The following is a 22,514-nucleotide window of genomic DNA, read 5'->3' on the forward strand; positions in this document are numbered from 1 at the left end:
AGAGAATGATTAAAGGATTAGAAAACATTCCTTATAGTGACAGACTCCAGGAGCTCAATCTATTTAGTTTAACAAGGGATGACTGGATTACAGTCTTTATATATCTACATGAGGCATCAATATTTAATACCTCTTCAGTCTAGCAGAGCAAGGTATGACATGATCCAGTGGCTGAAAGCTGATCCTAGATAAATTCAGCCTGGAGATAAGGTGTGCATTGTTAACTGTGAGGGTAATTAACAATTGGAACAATTTGCAAAGTTGATGGTGGATTGTCCACAATGGACAATTTTTAAATCCGGATTGGCTCTAGGAATTATTTTGGGGAAGTTCTTTGTCCTGTGTTATGGAGGAGGTCAGACTAGATGCTCACAATGGTCCCTTTTGCCCTTGGAATATATGAATCTATGTCTTCCATAGCAATGGACTGGATCCCTCAGATGCCGCTCCATCGGGATTCCTCATTAAATTCTCATCATTTATTCCAAGCTCTAGATTTAACTGCCAATACAGTATTTTAATGGCTCCCATAAATATGATTTACTGGCTGTCAAATGTTGCTATTGGTTTCTGGAGCTTCAGAGGGTAATATAAGAATATGAAGATGATAAATCTAGAAATCTGGTGAACTATCTAAAACTGTTCCAGAAGTAAGTGAAATGGAGATATGCAGATTTGCTCTCACTTTAGACACTTTAATGTTTGCTCTACTCCTAGCTAGCTGAATAGCCTGTGTTAAAGAGTTCAGGGATCTTGAATGTCAATGTAATTTTCTTCTTCATTATGTCATGATGTCGTGCTACGTGGCTTACATCATAAATGTATTGTTCTTTTTGCAGCATACTGTAGGTCAAGCTAATGCCCTCAACATGACCCAATATCCATGGGATACCATTCGTGCTAGTCATAGGCTTAATCCTTGCTTTTCTGAACATAGAAGACTTAAAAAGACATTGCCTGTGAGGATTGTCTTTCCCATCCCAAAGGTGCGGAGCAGGGCAATCAGGAAGAAGTCTCCGCAAGGACTTGATCCTCTACCAGATGAAATGAAAGACAAAACTCCCATTAAATTCAGTGGTGCAGGGTTGGGCACCCACAGCCTGGGTAGGAATGGGTATGTCCCTAAGATGTGCTTTGGGACAATACAGCTCTGCTGGGCCCAGGGTCTTTAACCACCACCCCCTTCCACACCTCTCTCTGGAGAATCTCTGTGCAGTTTGGCTTTGTGCAGAGGAGTGTAAGGTGTCCCCCTGAAAGGGTGGTCTTCTTCCTACCTTCTTCCCCAGGCATAGGAAGTGTAGGTGTTCTGCTGTGTTTCAGGCCTTGTGTTTATGCAGTGGGAAGGCCGGTTGAGGATTAGACTGTTTATAGTACCTACACATCTCCCATCACCAGAGTATCTGAGCACAACCGTTACTGCATTTATCCTCACAAGCCCCCTGGGAGGAGGGCAAATGTTATTACTCAATTGTTCAGATGGGGCACGCAGGCGCAGAGGGTGGGGTTCACAAATGAATTGAAATGAATGGGAGTTAGATGCCAAAATGCCTTTGTGAATCCCAGCCAGGAAGATTAAGACCTGGATGCACTAAAGGAGTTAGGCACCTCAGTCCTTTTTTTGGACACCTACGTTCAAGTTTTGGCTCCACAGCAATGCACAAAACTCCTGCGTAACCGAGGGGCCTGAACTCACTCAGCATCTACATTTTCTGGGTAAAAGTCCCCTCAGTGTCCATGTTTCTCTAGGCAGTGAGACACCTATTTTGTACCTAAACCATAGGGTGATTCCCAAACTGGGGGAAGATGAGTATTCAGCCACCTAAGTCATATGAGGGGCCTGATCTGGTAGGTGAGCTCAGAGGCTGCCTACTGGATCGAGTCCATTCAAAATCCAGCTGGAGGAGGAGGGCTGTTCCACTGTGGATAAATACTTAAATAGTCATTGGGTGAGAGAGACTTGGTAGTGCAGTGGTTAGGGCACCCACATGGCAGACCAAGGGTCAAGTCCCCCAACTCCAGTGACTTTCTTTCTTTACCCAAAGCTTGAACGGGAGAGATTGAGGGAGACCCGCATCACGATATCCCATAGTGTGATTAGAGCACGCTCTTAAGAGGTGGGAGACCTTCAAATCCTTTCTCCCCCTCAGGCAGAGGGGGGAATTGAACCCCAGTCTCCTACATCCCAGGTGAGTGCTCTACCCACTGAGCTAAAAGTTATACTTGGGGACACAACCACCCCAACATCCTCCTCCAACTTCTTGCAAAACAGCTTAGAGGCCCACTTCCATTCCCTGCTGTGAATGAGAAGCAGAGGCAGGTGCCTCCCTGCAGCCTGGTCTTAGCAGTCCCTCTACCATTGGCTAGGTTAGGCTAGAGTGCCGGCTTTGTGTATTGCATTCTTGGGCGTCTATCTGTTCCCATGTATTGTAGCAGGAGTGTAGGTGCCTAGCTGCAGTGGTTTTCCAGCTGCCTAAAAGTTAGAGGTTGTGACACTGAGCATCACAATGCCTGACTCCTTTTGTGCATCCAGGCCTCAGTGACTAGCCCAAGATCAGACAGAAAATCTCCAGCGGGGCAGGAATTAAACCCCAGTCTCCCGGGCTAGTGTGCCAATCAGTAGACCACCTTTTCTCTTGTGGCCAAATAGGGGAGGAATAGAGTGTGATGAACACTAACAACATAGGGGTGCCTAGTTCATGTTTTAAACACTAAGTAAGTGCTTGGGAAAGTAGCCAGACTGAGCACTGGGAGTAGAGGGTCTGTCTATTCATCCCCCCCAGTGCAAGCTGCCTCAGACTGCCATGGCGTGTCTCTCAAGGGACAATCAAAGGGATATCAATCTTCATGCTTCAGGGCAGAAGCCAACCTCTAATTGGTGGGGGTTAGAGAGAGGTTAGCTAGAGCATCCCAACATTCCCCATTGTGGGGTTTCTTGCACCTTCCTCTGAAACAGCAGGCACTGACCATTTTTAGAGGGAGGGTACTGGGTTGGATGGACCCCGGGGCTGAACCAGTCTGGCAATGCCTACAAGGTGTAAGATATGAGATCAGTTTTCATGCCTGTTCAGTCTGTAACACTGCCAGCTCCTGCCATCGGCAATGACTGAAGTATGGTCTTTAATCAAGGTTGGAAAACTATCTTCAGCCAATAATGTTTTCCATGGATTTATCCCTATGTCTGTTTGCCAGTTTTCACATGTTTTTCATTAGCCAGAGTGATTTGGTGATGAATGGTGTCTACAAACATATTTCAGCCTACAGGCCTGTTGGGAACTATTCATAGACCCTGTTGCTTAGAATAATCACAATGCCATATGCTTGGTCACCTAAATCACATGATACAGCTTCTGTGTTTGACTAAATGACTCCTTAACCCATAAAGGGCATTCAGCATTGCTGGGTGGGCACTTTCCATGTGAACACTCATACGAATGTGTATTTTCACGAGGATCCATGACACTTTGAAGATACCGGCAGACCAAATGGTGTTCTTAGGAATGTTTGTAGAAAGCAATCCAGGGGTTTATGGATACCGACAAATCAAGCAACTATTTGCAAGTTCTTTGACATTTGCACGACGCTCTAGTTATTAAGGAATATGCAAGCAGCAGAAATACTATAGAGAGGTGATTATGGGGCTAGTAGCACAGAAAAGTATTAGAGGGAATTGCAGATTGAGAGGCCTGGGGATTACAACAAGGAGCTGCAAAAAGAAATGAAAGCAAGAAAGAGGCTTGAAGAAACAATAAATAAAGATAAGGGTGATGTCCAGACTGGAGGCTGGAACTGTGTGGGAAGGAAAAAGTGATCAATATGGTAACCTCTTGCGGTACATAAAAACAGTCATACAGGGTCAGACTAAAGATCCATCTAACCCAGTGTCCTGTCTTCCAACAGTGGCCAATGCCAGGTGTTTCAGAGGGAATGAACAGAACAGGAAATCATCATGTGATGCATCCTGTGTTGCCCATTCTCAGCTTCTGGCAAACAGAGGCAGGGCCGGCTCCAGCTTTTTTGCCACCCCAAGCGGCAAAGAAAAAAAAAAGAGAAAAAAGAAAAACCCGATTGAGCTGCTGCCGAAGTGCCGCCGAAGAGGGAGAGAGGGAGTGAAGGACCCGCCACCAAATTGCCACTGAAGACTGAAGCGGAGTGATTGAGCTGCCGCCAAAGTGCCGCTGCAGACCGGGATGTGCCGCCCCAATAACAGACGAAGTGCCGCCCCTTTCTATTGGTGGCTCCAGGCACCTGAACAAAGGCTAGGGACACTTCAGAGGATGGTTTTGCGTCCCTGCTCATCCTGGCTAATAGCCATCGATGTACCTATCCTCCAAGAACTTATCTAGTTCTTTTTTGAACCCTGTTATAGTCTTGGCCTTTACAACATCATCTGGCAAGGAGTTCCACAGGTTGACTGTGTGTTGTGTGAAGAAATACTTCCTTTTGTTTGTTTTAAACCCACTGCCTATTAATTTCATTTAGAGACCCTAGTTCTTGTGTATGAGAAGGATTAAATAACACTTCCTTATTTACTTTCTCCACACCAGTCATGATTTTATAGCCCTCTCTCATACCTCCCTTAATCATCTCTTTTCCAAGCTGAAATGTTCCAGTCTTATTAATCTCTGCTAGGGCTGTCAAGCGATTAAAAAAATTAATAGCGATTAATCGCACAATTAAAAAATTAATCATGATTAATTATGCTGTTCAACAATAATAGAATACCATTTCTTTAAATATTTTGGTGTTTTCTACATTTTCAAATATATTGATTTCAATTACAACACAGAATACAAAAAATATTTGCACTGTAAAAAACAAAAGAAATAGTATTTTTAAATTCACCTAATACAAATACTGTAGTGCAATCTCTTTATCATGAAAGTTGAACTTACAAATGTAGAATGAAGTACAAAAAATAACTACATTCAAAAATAAAACAATGTAAAACTTTAAGGCCTACAAGTCCATTTAGTCCTACTTTTTGTTCAGCCAATCGCTCAGACAAACAAGTTTTTTTACATTTCCAGGAAATAATGCTGCCCACGTCTTGTTTACAATGTCACCTGAAAGTGAGAGCAGGCATTTGCATGGCACTGTTGTAGCTGGCATCACAAGTGTTTTCTTGTCAGATGTGCTAAAGATTCATATGTCCCTTCATGCTTCAACTACCATTCCAGAGGACATGTGTCCACGCTGATCATGGATTCTGCTTGATAATGATCCAAAGCAGGGTGGACCAACGCATGTTCATTTTCATCATCTGAGTCAGATGCCACCAACAGAAGGTTCATTTTCTTTTTTGGTGGTTCGGGTTCTGTAGTTTCTGCATCAGAGTGTTGCTCTTTTAAGACTTCTGAAAGTATACTCCACACCTTGTCCCTCTCAGATTTTGGAAGGCACTTTAGATTCTTAAACCGTAGATCGAGTGCTGTAGCTGTTTTTAGAAATCTCACATTGGTACCTTCTTTGTGTTTTGTCAAATCTGCAGTGAAAATGTTCTTAAATCAAACAACATATGCTGGGTCGCCATCCGAGACGATCCTAACCCAAAATATATGGCAGAATGTGGGCAAAACCATGGACCAGGAGACATACAATTCTCCCCCAAGGAGGTCAGTCACAAATTTAATTAACACATTTTTTTAACAAGCATCATCAGGATGGAAGCATGTCCTCTGGAATGGTGGTTGAAGCATGAAGTGGCATACGAATGTTTAGCATATCTGGCATGTAAATACATTGCAATGCCAGCTACAAAAGTACCATGTGAATGCCTGTTCTCATTTTCAGGTGCCATTGTAAATAAGAAGTGGGCAGCATTATCTCCCGTAAATGTAAACAAACTTGTTTCTCTTAGCGATTGGCTGAACAAGAAGTAGGACTGAGTTGACTTGTAGGCTCAAAAGTTTTACATTGTTTTGTTATGGAGTGCAGTTAGGTAACAAAAAAAATCTACCTATGTAAGTTGCACTTTCATGGTAAAGAGATTGCACTACAGTACTTGTATGAGGTGAATTGAAAAATACTATATCTTTTGTTTGTCATTTTTACAGTGCAAATATTTGTAATAAAAAATATAAAGTGAGCACTATGCACTTTGTATTCTGTGTTGTAATTGAAAACAATATATTTGAATATGTAGAAAAACATCCAAAATATTTAATAAATTTCAATTGATATTCTATTGTTTAACAGCATGATTAAAACTGTGATTAATCATGATTACTTTTTTTGAGTTAATCACATGAGTTAACTGCAATAATCGACAGCCCTAATCTCTGCTCATATGGAAGCTATTCCATATCCCTAATTATTTTTGTTGCCCTTTCTATTCCTTTCCCAATTCCAATATATCTTTTTTGAGATTGGGCGACCAGATCTGCATGCAGTATTCAAGATGTAGGTGTACCATGGATTTATATAGAGTCAACATGATATTTTCTGTCTTATTTATCCCTTTCCTAATGATTCCCAACATTCTGTTCGCTTTTTAGACTGCCGCTGTACATTGAGTGGATGTTTTCAGAGAACTATCTACCACATCAACATCTACAGTATGTAGTTCTTAGTATATAATACAGAGGCTATAAAGACTGAAGATTATTCACTGTTTTTGGTTTACAGTAAACACATTCACTTCTATGTGAAAATAGAAGGCCAAATTAATGGTACTATCCCAATTTACTCTAGCTGAGAATCTGGCCATCTGTGTCTTTTGCCTTAAAAGACTTCTGTGCCAGGAAAGCCAGTTCTGTCCTAAAAGCATCAGCAAAAAGGTTGAAAGAAAAAGTTAGTTAATAAGGAGAAAATTAGTTCAGTGGACCATATCTTGAGAGCCACCATTATACACTTTGTAGCCTCTTTTAACTAATTAATGATTTATTATCCAAGATATCTTATTTCTACCTATTATTTTCTGATTGTAGAAAAGGGCAATAAATAAGTATCACTGAACTAATTCATGTACTGTGAACAAGCATCTTTCCTTAATAAACTATAATTTAGCTTTAGAGCGATTGGATTCTGAAGCCATGAAATAATGTACAGGAAGCTTGCAGACACAGATAACTGGGCTTAGATTTGAAGTACCTCCAGGAAAAAACAATCTTCTAAGCTTGGGTCTTCTGACCAATACAACCTTCTTAGGCTTTGTCTTCAATATAAAAAAAGTTGTGTTCTTAAACTGAGTTAGCTAACTTGAGTTAACTAACACGAGGTAAAATGCTAGTGAAGACCAGGTAGTTTGTAATTGTCACCTGGGTTAGCAGGATGAGTTGGAGGCAATAGTCTTTAACTCGACCTGCTAACTTCTGTGAGCACTACAGACTGCCTGGTCTTCACTAGCATTTTACCCCATGTTAACAAACTCGAATTCAGAACACACCTTTTCTACAGTGAAGTGTGAAGGGGGGCACTAAGCCCTTGCTGGTTGCCTCAGTGTCCTGACACACCCATCCCAGGAAAGGAGCAGTAGAGGAGTCCTCCAAGCAGCCTAGAGTGGCTGCAGGGGAAGCAGCCAATCAGAGAGGCTACAGGGAGCAGCCAGTTGGGGCTCAGGAGGGCAATATAAAAAGAGCTGCAGAGGCAGAGTCAGTCAGTTCCTTGCTGGAGCTAGAGAAGTGTCGATGGTGCTCCTGGCTGGCCAAAGGGAACTGCAGCACCATGGACAGCTCAGTACTGACAGGGACAGGGCAGCAAATAAGACCTCCTGGATGGCTGCTGGGCCTGAACTTAGATGAGCCCTGAGGTAAGGGTGAAGCTTTGGCGAAGGCTGGGGACATGAGGAAGTGGCCCAGGGAACTGAAAGCAGTGTAATTAAAGGGACATGGTGGCACTTGGCTGCTATTCTTAGGGTCCCTGGGCTGGGACCTGGAGTATTGGGTGGGCCTGGGTCCCCTTCCTCCCCTTTGGCCACTGGGGAACTGGCCTACACTCAGACAGTGATAAACCTCCGAAGGGGAACTGAACTACTTAGGGGCCCAGCTGAAGAGCTGGGGCCAGAGTAGATCAAGAGGACAAAACCATTGCCTCCAGGAAGGTAAGCCCTGTGGATATGGCCTAACTCCAAGGCCGGGACTAAACGCCGCAGACACGCCATGAAGACACAGCCTAAAGACTTCATTCAGCAAAATTTAGGATTTCACCTGCCTCTCAGTATATTTGTGGTTCAACATCCAAGGTGCAGCCTAACTGTGATTCTGGAGTTAACATCTCCTCTTTCATGCCATTTACTACAGGGCCTCTCCAGGCTACAACTGTGATTTTTGACAGAGGCAAAGTCAGCTTCATCCATTCCAAATAGCCTGCTTCAGTTTGTATCCACATGGCAGCTTCGCTGCTGTCACAGACTTGCTTCTTTACCCGAGCCTCACACTCTGCCCATCCATGATTTTATGAGTTCATACTGAGATATAGAGTCACAGATTCTAAGGCAAGGAGGGACCACCGTGACCTCCTGCATAACACAGGCCACAGAACTTCACTAAAAAAGTGCCCGTGTCAACATCTTTGACATCTAGCTCCTAATGTCTCAGCGGCAGCCGCCTGAGCCCAAGTTATATGGGTATTTTTCAGCACCCCCCACTGTCCTTCTAGGTTTATGGGATTTCTTATGCAAATTTCAGTAGCTGTCATACTGATTATCTCAACCACTTTGTGCCTCCCTATCTGGGTATGGCTACATTACCTGGAGCACATTTGCAGTGCCTCTGGAAGACAGGGTGAGTCAATTGTTAATATGAAAGATTTTTCCACAGTGGATTATGCCAGAAATTGTCTTCGCACACATAAACCAAAATTCATATAACTTCACTGACAGTCCCCTGGTCAAGTCAGGTTCACCCTCAGCAAGAACTAAGGGTTAGATTCCCAAGGCACTGCAGCCTTTAGTAGCAGATAATGCAGACATGAGTGAACCAAATAAAATGAGACTTACCTGATTGTTTGTGATATTCAGACCATGCCATATTATGGGAGAAGTGGTGTGAGAAAGGGAGCATCTGGTGCAGCCACAAGTCAGCTGTTTCTTATTCCCTTCACTGATATGCAGGCCACAGTACGCTAGGTGAGGCAGAAAACCCCCATCAGCTTCTCGGTGGAATGTAGAATTGTGTAGTGGTCTCTTACTGATAGGCCAGATCAACTGGTATAAATCAGCATAGGATGCACTGACTTTGCTACACTGATGCCAATTTCCACCAGCTACAGATGGCTACAAAAGATTGTCCAGCAGACTGTGTTTTAAGATATACAAACAAGTTACTTGAATATTTCTGAGCTTCATTATGCCGAGAGGTGCCTCTCTAGATATTGGAGTGTTAGCATGAAGACGGAAGGAGCAATGATCTATGATCTTGCACATAGTTCTATATACGGATCCCAGCAAGCTCTTCCTGTCTCTACGAAAGACACACCGCCATTGCAAAGTCATCATTTCTATCACTTACCTCAGCTCTGCATCCACATGGATCAGATGTGATGATTTCACCAGCTATTTTTCTGGGATGCTGCTATCTGCAACCCAAGACGATAGACTAACCCAAACAGAAGCATTGCTGGGGTGCAGAGAGCAGACTTACCGGTCTGAACACGAATGCCTGGAAACAGGGCTGCTGTATGACAGCCAATGAGTTTGCTGGTATGCTCCAACCACATACGCTGGAGGCAGGCAATACAGCAGTGATAGGAAAGGGTTGCTATTTGGGGGCCATATTTTAACGGCTTTGGGCCAGTTTGAAGCAGCTCTTCTGACAGCACTGAGTCCTGTATTCCATGGCTTTCCTCCTGTGACCTGTGCACCCTTTACCATGCAGCTCAGGGCCAGTCAGCAATTTCTACACTTGGCTTCATTCCGGTTCAAACCCTTGGTGGTCTTCTTGGCTGCTCTGATTTTCCCCCTTTGCACCGCTCATGTTCAGCAGTGGATCCTGTTCAGTCTTGCAACCTGCATTTTCTCTGCATTCTCCTGCTTTCTTGCCATCATGTAATTAATTGTGAGCCACAATCTTCCTCCAATTTACAAACCTAGTGCCTTTGCATTCCCTTCACCATCACCTCCTTCCCACAGGCGTCTCCAATCCCTTCTGCTTTGACAAATGTCCCGAGTTATGGCAGCAGGGGCCTTAGTGAATCTACTTGCATTGTTTGGAATAGGTTGTAGATAGTAATGACCGGATCATCTAAATCCAAGCCCTGGAAAATCAGAGTTGGGTCTAACATGATGCCCTTCAGGGAATTAAAGCATGCTGGGAAATCTGTAACCTGGCACAGGCCACACTGTGCCTCTGCCTTACATGGATGAGCAATGGGGGAAGAAGAGACTAGGAGCCTCTTCTGCAGTTGTGCATGGTATCACTGTGCATGGTACAAGTCCTTGTGCTTAGAGGCTATGACTATTGCAGTCAATGGCAGACTTCCCAATGACCTCAGTGGGCTTTGACTCAGGTCTAGAAAACATAAGGTCTCTGCAAAATTAGTTCAGCTAGTTTCTGAAAAGGGGATGGGGGAAGGGAGGAGAGAAGAAAGATGGTCTAGTGATCAGGATCCGTGAGACCCAGGTTCCAGTACAGGCTTCCTTTGTGACCTTGGGTGAGTCACTTTGCCTCTCCGTACTTCCATTCTCCATCTCTAAAATGGTGATAAAGCAAGACCCTACCTCACAGGGGTGTTGGGAGGATGAACACATTAAAGAGCATGAGGAGCTCTGATCCTATGGCAACAGCGGGCCATAGAAGTTACCACAGACAGACAGAAGGTAGAACTATGGCTCTGCCCTTCATCCCACTCAGTGAGAGGCACTGGACGACCGTAGAAGCTGGACTGAACCCTGCTTAACCATGGCATATTGGCTACCCTTCCCAGGAGCTCAGGATCTGCTGGAGCTCCATCCTGGGAGGTGCCTCCTTGCTCCCCACTGCAATGCTGTTGCCATTTTATCCAACTTAGCCCTGCAGGCCTGACTCAATGCTCACTGAATTCAGTGGGAATCTTTCCACTGACTGCAATGGGCACTGAATTAGGCCTTATGGGTGAAGCTTTAATAAACTGGTAGGAACCATCCTAAAATGGAAGAGAATTCTTGCTTCAGAGCAAATATCCTGTAGTAATTCAATTTCTCACTCATAAGGAAGGGCTTATTGAAATGATCTTTGGTTGGCTTCCATCACAAAGGTGTGGCCTCCCTGTGCATATCTCAGTTTTACAAAATCATATTGATTATGCGGAATGAGAACAGAGATTAGTTTATTTTGTCAGTCGATTTGGCAAACAATTTTGTAACCAGTTATATGAGGCAAACAATCAATTGTTGTATAATTAATTACATTTTCTGCCATTGGCACTAAAGTTCACCAGGTTTTAACTTCGCTTCTGTCCTTCCCTGTTCATTCATTTCGCATTCCTAACAGAACAGCTTAGTTTGCTTTTTACTTTTAATTAAAAAGACAAACTTTTGGCAATCTCAAGCTCTGAAAATGCAAACAGTTCTTAATTAAAGTGCAATACAGTGCCAAAAATAAGCATAATTAGCTGTGTAGTGCAGCAGTTAATAATGTTCTTCATTATGTGTATACAAAACCACAAGAACTTTAGAAAACAGGAGCAGAGTCTAGACAAAGGGACAAAATAATTACAATAAATCAGTGTTAAATAGTTTTGAATCCTTTTGTTTTCCTCCCATTCCAATTACTCCCATCAAATGCACATCCGTTTTCACGTGGCATTCAATTAAGATCCTGAAATCATGTTTTCATATTTAATAGGTTATTAATAATAATCATGGAGCTATATAATTATCAGTGCTTATTGGGTCACGTCTGTGGTTGAATACATGAGTACTGGAATAGTCCCTTACCTGCTAGTACAACATCAGCCTGTCTGCATTTTCCATTATGCCTATTACAAGAGACTGATCCAAGTTGCAAAACTGAGATCTGGATTTTGGATGGTCAAAATCCCCAGTGGGTGGATCTGGTGTTTGACTTAATTCCATCTGTACTATCTAAATCCGTTCATCAATGTGCTAAGGGTTCATTTTTGTTTGCAGCGTCCTCCCCCCCCCCCAAAGCCCCAAATGCACATTCAACCTACTTCCCTGGTGGCTTCATGCACATGGAGCTGAAAAACCCAACCCCTGCTCAGCGGGGTACTCTAAAAATGGGAGAGGCTGGAAGCAGGTCAGCAGCTGGCAAGGACTTGAGGAGCAAGAGGAGATATGAAGAGAATCTGGACCTCAGCTTGTATGGGGAGAGTTGCCATCTTCCCTTCACAAATGGAGGTGATCAGAATGCATACTAGTAGCTGAAAGGCCATGGTGTCGCCCAGGTGCGGCAGTTCGGTCAAGTATTCCACGTGCAGTCTCCCTCATGCCACCAACGACACAGTTATGTGCAAATTAGCAGTAGAGTAAGGTTGGTGATTGGTCTCAGACTCTTGGCACAGCATAGATACAGGCCTTGCTGTCATTGAAAGCCAGTGTTGTCAGAGGGGTATCATATGTGAAGTCAAAGTGACTGAGAACTTTAATATTGGAAGGTAACAGACTGCAAAGCCCAGTGATGATTGACCCTGTTGATATTCTAAACAGAAAGATCTCTCAGCCGTGCTTATAGCTTTTTCCATCACTTCACACTGATTCAGAATGTAGGCTTCAGAGGAACAATCTTGGAAGCTTCTTATATTGATGAATGAAGGCACCACAGCTTCCCAATTTGCTTTGAGAAGCCAGGTTGTGCAAGGTACAGAGGTGATGCCTCAGGTAATCCAGAATCCCATAGACATCCTCCTCAAAGACCACACTGGACCCTACCAAGATCAGACAGCCCAGCAGGAGCCCACATTTCTAGCTATGTCTTACTCCATAGGACAGTAAAGTTGCCCATTGACATAGGCAGACTCTCTCTTTAGTGGCCTGAAACCAGCTGGAAGCTGCTGAACTGATCATATGACAAAGCTGGATGCTACAAGAGAAGTCAGTGACTTATTTGCCTTCTGATTTCTTGTTAGCTAAATGAATAGGTCACCCAAAAACCTGCCACGTTCATTGCTGAAATAGGATAGCCCTATTCAGAAGGCATGGGAAGACCAGCAGAGGGCCTTGATGGAATGAGGGAATTCCTCCCACTGGGTTAAACAGACGCCACACGGTCCAGGAGAGCTATGGGATTATTGTTGAGTAGCATCCGACATTCCTCTGCAAGGAGATGCTTTAGAAATAAAACTAGTATTTATAGTATCCTAATACTAAGGGCAGCAAAAACCATTTAAAAGGCCACTCTGCTAGCATTCCTCAGTGCTGTCTTGAAACAACCCCCTGTAAGCATGTCGGCAGTCTCCATCCCACCCGGTCCTTAGCCTCTGACACTGACTAATAAGCCTGCCAGGAAGTATGGGTGGCTTTTGGAATATGGACAGCTGTCCATTCAGAACAACATAAGAACATAAGAACGGCCGTACTGGGTCAGACCAAAGGTCCATCCAGCCCAGTATCCTGTCTACCGACAGTGGCCAATGCCAGGTGCCCCAGAGGGAGTGAACCTAACAGGTAATGATCAAGTGATCTCTCTCCTGCCATCCATCTCCACCCTCTGACAAACAGAGGCTAGGGACACCATTCCTTATCCATCCTGGCTAATAGCCATTAATGGACTTAACCACCAGCTCATTTCACATAAGCCAAGAGACATCCTTTAAATGATAACGTGTAGTCATCAGCACTCTGGCTGTAATCTCACCGGTGGCCAAGAAATGAAGGCAACCAATTACCCATCATCACCTGATTCTATATTTTCAGACCTAAAGCTCAATCCAAAGAGTGGTACATCCGGTGGGAGTCTTTCCATTAACCTCAATGGACTTTGGATCAGGATCATAGTATAGTAAAGCATGTAGCAGACAGAGTTCTCTCCTTAAACTGTGTTATTTACCAGCTCTAAACATGCCTAAATAATATCACAACTAGGTTCTTTCAACTTTGAATTCAAACGGAACGGTAAAAGATGCTGAGATTATCAAATATAGTTAAGTAAATATTCCCCATGGTGGGGAAGGAATTTATAGATTGTATGTGGCGGAGCTAGCGATAATTCATTAGGTTGCAATTACTGGGCATTCTAACTTGTTTGAATGTCTTTGTTCATTCATATAACATGTTTCAAGGATCAATTGCAGTTCAAGAGAGGCTATTGATCTGTTGTGCAACAAATGCATTCCCAAGAAAAAATAAAGGCAGAGGAATGACTGCATTACTGTTATTTGGGCCTTTACAAATATTTCTCTTTCCCTCCCTGACTACTTATAGATTAAAAAATAAATACGTATACAAACCAGCCACTACATGTTCCAAGCCAGATCCCCAGCTGCTGTAACGGGCATAGCTCAATGAAGCTACATGGACTTACACCAGGTGAGGGCTGGTGGGCACTAATCATTACAACGCTGCAGAATATATTTTTTTCCCTCTCCCACCCAGGCTGCTCTAAGAAATGCCGCAAAATGGCCTTCAAGGAAAGAAAAGCACTGAATGCTATTCTGCAGCTTACTCCGGGAGACACTTTTCTTCTTTGCTGCCCTAGTTCTGACCTCCACGCAAAACTCCTAATGACATCAAGGAGTGCTCCATACAGGGATTCAGAGAGTGGAACAAGCATTCTAGAGACTTGGAGGCTATTTCAACTCTGCCCACTGGCTGGAAAGCCGGTGCTCCCTGTCTCTCACACTAAAGGAAAAAGAAGCTATTTCAAAGCTCACTCCTCTTCTCTTTTGTCTTAGCAAGGTGCTGAGCCCTAGTCTACTGGAGACAATGAAAAGACTCCCACCAACTATAGAGGTCTTGTTCAGGGTCCTAAGCACACTGTGGGGCTCAGCCCATAACGCCCCATTCCACTCCTTCCATTTCTTGGCCATTGAAGGAAAAAGTAGCCTGTGGAATTGCCCCATTGGATTCCAAGCATGCTCCCTCCCATTTCCCTTCCATCTTTTGTAGTCTTATTTCCGCACAGAATCAAGCCTGCTCTTCTCATTCAACTCCTATCCAAATCATTTCAAAATGAGCTTGGGAAACATCTGTCTCATTCTGGAGTCTCCATTCAGAAGCACCAACGGATGAACTTTATTGGCACTTATGTTCATATTTTAATAGATCCCAGTTGATTTTCAAGTAACTGTTGGAGGGCTTATTCCTTCAGCCTCCCACTTCCCTGGTCCTTCTCGCATGAACAGAGAGCAACAATACCCGAAGTCCGAAGGTGCAAACAATTCAATGTTTATTGGGGTGAACTTTTAGCAAGCTTAAATCCAAGTTCCTTTTTCCTTATTTTCCTTATTTTTGAATCCCTGTTTGCCCCTAATTTATATAGTAATGTTCTCAGCTATACCTTAACCAATCATTTTACTGAAATTTACCTAACCAATCCTAACATACTGTAACATGATTAGCTAACCAATTGTATCCCACCACCTTAATTAGTTGACACCCAGCAAAATTAATTATACAGCAAACAGAAACAATCACAGAACCAGACAGAGACCATGCAAATAAACAATAGCAAAGTGGGAACTATAACGACAAAACAATACAGAAGTGAGGATTTCACAACTACATCTATAAAGACATAAGGGTTTCCCAACTATGTCTATTGATAAGTGAGTTCTTATCAAACAGAAAACTATTAAACTAAATTTCCTTTTACATCTTCTAGGCTCTTTCCTTTCTCTGGAGGTGATAGATGGGATCACCTTTCTAACAGCCCCAGATGGCCTTATTTCCATATGACTGGTTTGAAATGTGTGAGGATGTGACCGTACGCTTTCCAGCTTATGGCTGCTACCACTGCTTAGCCAAAGGCCTTAGCTTAAGAACAGGGCCTCAGACTGCCACAGTGTAGGGGACCGTCCCGATTTTTAGCTGTTTGTCCCGTGTCCCAACCGATATTTTTCGCAATTTGTCTCAATATTTTGCTCCGCTGGCAGTTTTTTGTTTTTTTGCTCGGCCGGCAGCACTCGGCCCCCGCCCTCCCGGTGTCCCGATATTTTCTTCCTCTCATCTGGTCATCCTACCACAGTGAGAGAAGGCCCTTACACAAACAGACAGTATTTTTTTATTTTATATTTTATATCTCTATAACTAGCTAAATGATAAACATATACCTAAATTCTTAAAGTTTAGGCCTTTATAGAAAGGCCTGAATATCTATATCCGAACAGTAACCAAGTTAATTCTGGCTCATATCCTGGTGAAGAAAGTTTCTAATAGCTAGCCAGACTTGGTCTGTCTTCTTGTTCACAAGAGCTTAAGGACCTGATTAAAAAAAAAAAAAAAAAATAGAAGCCCTGAAGGCCATATGAACTTTTGCTTCTGCATTTGAACACCTAAAATTATGTCTACAATTACTACAGATGCAAACAAGGTTATTTGTGCATGCAGATGGTGTATTAGATGCCCAATTAGCAATTTGCATGAGCAAATGCCTGATCTGTGTGTACAAATGTACCTGCACAAAGGCACCCATTCTCTAATTATAAAAATGTGCCCCTAAAGCCTGTTGTTGTTTTTTTTAAGGTTAAAAAAAACTGTAACACACCCATCCCTGCAACACCGTATCCCTGCCGAGGGATATCACAAGTTTGTTCATTTGGCTATCTGTCTATCTTGCTCTGGGATGACAGTGAGATGACTTGCATTTCCTTGCAGGTACCAGAAATGCCCAGGATTTCCCCTGCTTTGGCTTTCTTGTGGCTATGCATCAGCTGCAGTTCAGATTCAGGGATGAAAATCTCCCTTCCACAACTTACAATTCTTTTAGCAATTTCATTCTTCTCTAGGACCCCAAGGAAAGGGCACTGATTTTGAACAGTCCCTTTAATTTTGCCATGGTTTCGGTCAGCATACCCAAGCATTCATACGTAACACTTAAATCCAAGTCAGCTGTAGGACACCTTGGCCAGTTCTCAGGACCTTGAGACAAAGAGGAAAGTCTGATTAATGTTTCTCTTTAATGCAGATTTATAAATCTCCTGTCGCTTGGCGTGACGTGGGACTGGCTGGCCTGGGCAAGTGCCTGGGCCAAAGATTGTTATCAGTCGAAAATATAAAGCAAGTGGGGAAGAACAAAGGGAAAACACAGCGGTGCCAACTGGACTTGAAATAGGGGAAAGTGGAGATAAAGGAGGAAAGAAGCTCTAAATGCGGGACAAAAAGTTTCTTTTAGGCTCTGATCTATGCAGTAATTTTCCCTGTCATATTTATATTGGGTTCCTTGCCTGCTATAAAAAGAACCTTCCCATAGTAAGATATGGTATGAAAGCAAGGAGCTCCGGAGAGAACAAGGAATTAATGCAGGGCTCGTTCTGCTCCCTTTACTGACAGGTGACAGCACCTCGCTGTGGAACTGTTCATGAAACCGGCATGAGTAAGGAGACCAGAATCTGGCCCTTAGGGCTTTGGAAACATCAAGCTGTATTGGGCAGATTGTCACAGCCCTCACTCAGCTGGGCGGAGGAGTAAGGGTCCTTCCTTATTCCTTCTGCTCTGCTCAAACTGCGACTCCTGCCCCAAAGGGAAGTGCAAGGCCCTCTTACCCAACCCCTGCAAACAGATGGGGATGGATGGGACAGAGAAAGCCATGGAGTGGGAGGAGCCCAGACTCTGCTATTCACCAATCAGAGTGTCTGGCTAAGTGCACAGCAGGGAGCAAGCTGCCCCATGGGAAGGGATGAAATACTCTTGCCCAAGAGCAAGCGGGGCAGGAATTGTGATTGTCACAGCATGTTCTCCAGTCTGCTTCTGGGGCAGTGCAGCTACAACCGTCCTGGGCTCAGGGTAGCCTGTGACACTACACTTTCTCTCTGTACACATCCTACATTTTATTAGTATTGATTATCTTCTTAAAGCCAGAAGATTATTTGGCCTTAGTGCCTTGTGCGTAGAAATGTCTGAATCATCAGGCTGTCTCTTAAACCCCAGAAATCTGGAGAATCCAGATTTAAAATGCTCCCTTACCATTAATAACACCTAACTCTTATACAGCGTTTTTCATCAGGAGATCTCCCAGCACTTTGCAAAGGAGGTCAGTATCATTCGCTCCACACTACAGATGGAGAAACTGAGGCATAGAGGGGAGGTGACTTGCCCAATGTCATCCAGCAGGCCAGTGGAAGAGTCAGGCAAAGAGCCCAGCTATCCTGAGCCCCAGTCCAGTGTTTTATCCTCTAGGCAACACTGCCTCCTTATTCAAGTGCCTGATATCGCCACCCTCAAACCTTTAGTGTGTTCAAAATCTGGATCTCAGTTTTCTGCCCCTGAAAGCATCTCTAAGACCTGGTCCACACTAGGAAACATCTCACATAATTTTTGGCAAAGGTGCAGTGGCAGCAGTTCTACCAACAGTTCAAAACTAATTGCCAAATAATTCCTGTGACTCGTTCTTGATCTTTAGCTACTCTGTGAGCTGTCCAGTGTGAGCATCTCATCTTCAACATGTCAAATTGGGCTCATTTTGATTGGACACCTCTGTCATCTGACCTGGTTTTGACCTCTGGTTCTGGCTAGGAAGACTTGCATTTGCCAATTCAAAATGTGCTTTCTGTGAACAGGCTTTAATCCTCCAAGGTGCCGAGTGACTCCTGGAGCTACTGAGCCCTCACAAATCCCACTGAACATCTTGCTAGGTGTGCCCCATATTCAAACCAGCTTGCTAGGTTGACTGTGAAGAGTGGTACAAACACAGCTGAAGCAAAGTCACGTATAATATTCATTTAGCTGAATATGTGGAAATATTTTCATAGTACTTTCCCTGCCCCACTAGTAATGCTGTAAAGGTGGAACTCCATCTCCTGCATGGAATGTTTTATATGTAGTAGGGGAGCCAACATCCCACTGAGTCAGGTGTTCCCAATACAGTATCGCTGTGTTATAGCTACTTGACCAGAAGGTTGATGCAAGTAAGTGCTTTTCAACAATGCGTTCAGCACAATGAATGGAGGATTTAGTGCATACAATTTAGAACTGATGTGTTCTTATGGTTTGGTCTGCATTTTTATGGGAAAGGACCATGGAATTTGAATCTAAGTGGTGCGGAACTGATTTATGAAACAGACCAGGCTCCTGTACTCAACTTGGACTTCTTTCAAATAGCAATGCAATTACAGAGCAACAAAAGCCCATGCATATGATTCCAATGCTGGCCAAATTGCTCCTTTGAGCTGGAATTGCCTCATGTTTGGCTGCGTACAGTAAGGAGAGAAAGTGAGAAAATGGGGAGTGGTGTTTTTTCAAGGCTTGTACAAAGAAGGCGGCTCATCCAGTTCAGGCACTAAGCCACTGAAGGCCCAGATTCAACCCTCAACTATGGCACAAACTCCAGTTACTTTGGAGCTGCCAATTGACTTGTTTTTGTGGATACTTGTCCATGTCACAGAACTATGAATCTTGGGCATTCTTTGCTCAGCAAAGTCCCCGGATTGCTACAGCAGTAGTGAGGCTCACTGGGATTGAGTTGTGAGTCACAGTGTTGACCTTGAAGTCTCTTCAAGTAGATGGTCAAAGAGAAGGGATTCTGAAGAGGAACAGAATCCACTAGTCCAGTTGCAAGCACAGGCCCTCTCTAATTTAACACTCTACCCTGTATCAGTCATGGGGCCAGCCCGCTTAGAACATAGTCAAGGGCTAGTGGTTACATTTATCTTTTGAGGTTGGTTGTGTAATATTTGCTTGTAGAAATCAAAGGATTTATTGGAGCTCTGCAAGCAACAACTCCAGCATGCACACACAGGGCTTAACTTCCTCCTACCAGCCCCTCCACTCCCACCGAACCAAGATGTAACCTGGCCCTGGCCGGCTTAGGCCTAGGCCCAAAAACACCCAGAGACCAACGGAGGTGCAGCACCCGTGTCCTTTTATTGTTTGTGTCCTTTCCCACCACCTACAGAGACCAACACTCTTGGAGACTACTAGCTTCCCAGGCAGCAGAGATCTAGAGCCCACGCTCCTCCCATTCCAGTCTCTTAGCCAGCTTTATAGGGCAGGCTGGCTACCCAGGCCTGCAGGTGGATCCCCTCTGGTAATTAGGGTGTGGCCCCTCAGCCAGCCCAACTAACCCTTTTTCCTCTGGAACAGGGCAAACAGGAGCCTGGCTTGTTTCTCCTAGCCAGCACCCTGTTACACAAGACAACATAAAATCAAAACAAACCAATAACTCAACACTCTGACAAAGATCCAGAACCTCTATGAGCGGTGGTTCTGGTTGCTCTGGGTGTTAGTGTTGTTCCCCTGCTGGTTATGTGTCTATTATTTCTTTGATTACTGCAGAGAATGCTGGTGCATGTGTCTAATACCAGGTGCCTACCAAGGAGCTGTATGTCAAATGGGCCTAATTCTGATTCAAGAGGAGGTACAGCTCAGGAAGAAGGTCTTTACACAACCTTTGTGCCTCTTGTTATTTGGGTTGCTCTGGCATGGCCCCAGTGGTAAAATAGGGGAGCCTTGTGGTCTGCGTTGGTTTACTGCCGCCTTCCCTGGGCTTCCTATCGGCTCCTGTAAATTAAATGATTGGCTTCATCCCCTCTCAGTCCCTGGCAAACTGTTATGCTGGGGGCTGTGAGCGATGCTGTGGAGGGCTGCATACATCAGCTCTGCACTGAGATTATTTCCTCAGTGGCACTTGCACTTCCTTTTTGGCAGATCAGGGTAAAAGGGGCTGCAACAGGACACCAAGGCAAGCCCAACGCCTGGATCTAGCCCACACTCTTTCTGAGGAATACAGTACATGCAGATCTGGCTGGATCTGGGGATTAATAATGGAGGATGGAGGCTTCCATTTCTCAGCCCCCAATTCACACCGACCTGCCGTGGGTTGGCATTGGCTAAAGTCTGGGTTTAACTGAGCTGGGAAGATGTACCCTTCCAATGGGCAGATGTTTCGGTCTCATTAGCACAGTCACAGCTGGCTCCCTTGTTGGCAGGCTTGGCAGAGAGACCAAGGAATGCATGGGCATTCAGATGGTTAACTGCCCTCTCTTCAAGGGGCTCAGTCGTAGCCCTGGGGCAGTACTGGGGCCCAGGAGCAGCTGATCTGTTCCCAGCTCAGATGGGGAAGCTGGGAATGGGGAGGAGGAGTTGCTGGATGACTGGGGGTGGGAATGGAAGGCATTGGGCTGCCAGGAAGCCCCAGCAGTGCTGTAATGATTAGCACCTTCCAGCCCTCCTAGCAGAGAGGTGGTGAGGAATGCAGTGGTATTGTCTCCAGTCTAGCAGGGTTTATGTGAATTCGGTATGACGTGTGCTAGGAATACTTATGCCAGAAGAAGTCCTTTTTAGAAGCCCTTTGAGCTCTCATAGCCAGAATATCTGACCTGCTCCTCTCATTTGCTGGTTACATTTTGGGGGAATGCATGGAATACCGATGAAGTCTCAGACAAGTAGCCGGGCACAGAGACAGTACGCTCTGCTCCTTCTTGCATCCGCTGGTGGTTTTTCTGCTAAGAAGAGAAACGTGCCACAAGGTACCTGTAACAGGTGATTCTCTCCCCTCCACAGTAGTAAGGACTAGTGGTCAGTCAACACCTGTCCTGTTGTGGGTCCATTTAAGTCCTGGGACTTCTTAGAGTGGGTGAAGAGCCAGGGAAGGCCGAGTGAGGTGTTGGGGAAAGAGGAAGATGCTCCTAGGAGAATAATTAAGGCTTGGGGAAAACCCAGGCTACTGTTTCCTTAATGGCCTGAGACCACAAACCTTGTAGAATGGGTAGGGCAGGGCTTCCCTCCATCCCAGCTAACCAGGACAAGCTTTGGGAAGAAGGCTGTATATGTTCTCTCCTGTTCTGAGGGAAGAGACAGGCGGGATTGGTACCAGCCTAGTGAGGTAAGGGAGGAGGTACCAGCCCAGGAAGCTACCTAGAGAGCTGCTGGAAGGATTCCTGAAGGAAACAGCTCAGGGAGCTGCTGAGAGCCCAGACACACAGGCCCCAAGAAAGTAGGGCTGTGCCACTCCCTGAACCCAAGGGGAGAGACTACAAGCCACAGGGGCTAGTACCGAGAAGCACAGACCCAAGACGATGGTTGGCGCAAACTCTGAACCTGAGGGGAGAGATGACAGGCAGGGAGACTCTGCTTTGAGTCAAGGTGGAAGAGACTTTATTTCAAGTATCTTTGGACTTAATAAAGAAGAAACCCAGCAGGGGAAATTTTGTCATATATCTTTGGACTTCAGAGCTCTTACGGGGCCCTGAGGTGCCCTTTGCCCTGTGCACAAAGGTCTGATCCAGTTTCCATTGAAGTCGATGGAGGGACTCCTCCGATTTCAGTGGGAGATGGAGAGGACCCATTTGAAGTCTGCTTATACTTGGGAGGAGATCATCAGCTGGTTCAGTAGCGCAGGGCAGTGAGCAGGGCTGCAGTTCCTCAGTAACAGGGCCACCACAAGGACTACGCAGCACATGTGCCCCTGAAATGGAGTTTGAGCAGAACTGAAGCTGAGCATAGGCTGTGTCTGGCCCTGTGCTCCAGGGTGAACCTATGAGCACAA

The sequence above is a fragment of the Emys orbicularis genome, chromosome 4 (genome assembly GCF_028017835.1).
Source record: "Emys orbicularis isolate rEmyOrb1 chromosome 4, rEmyOrb1.hap1, whole genome shotgun sequence".
Taxonomy (NCBI): Eukaryota; Metazoa; Chordata; order Testudines; family Emydidae; genus Emys; species Emys orbicularis.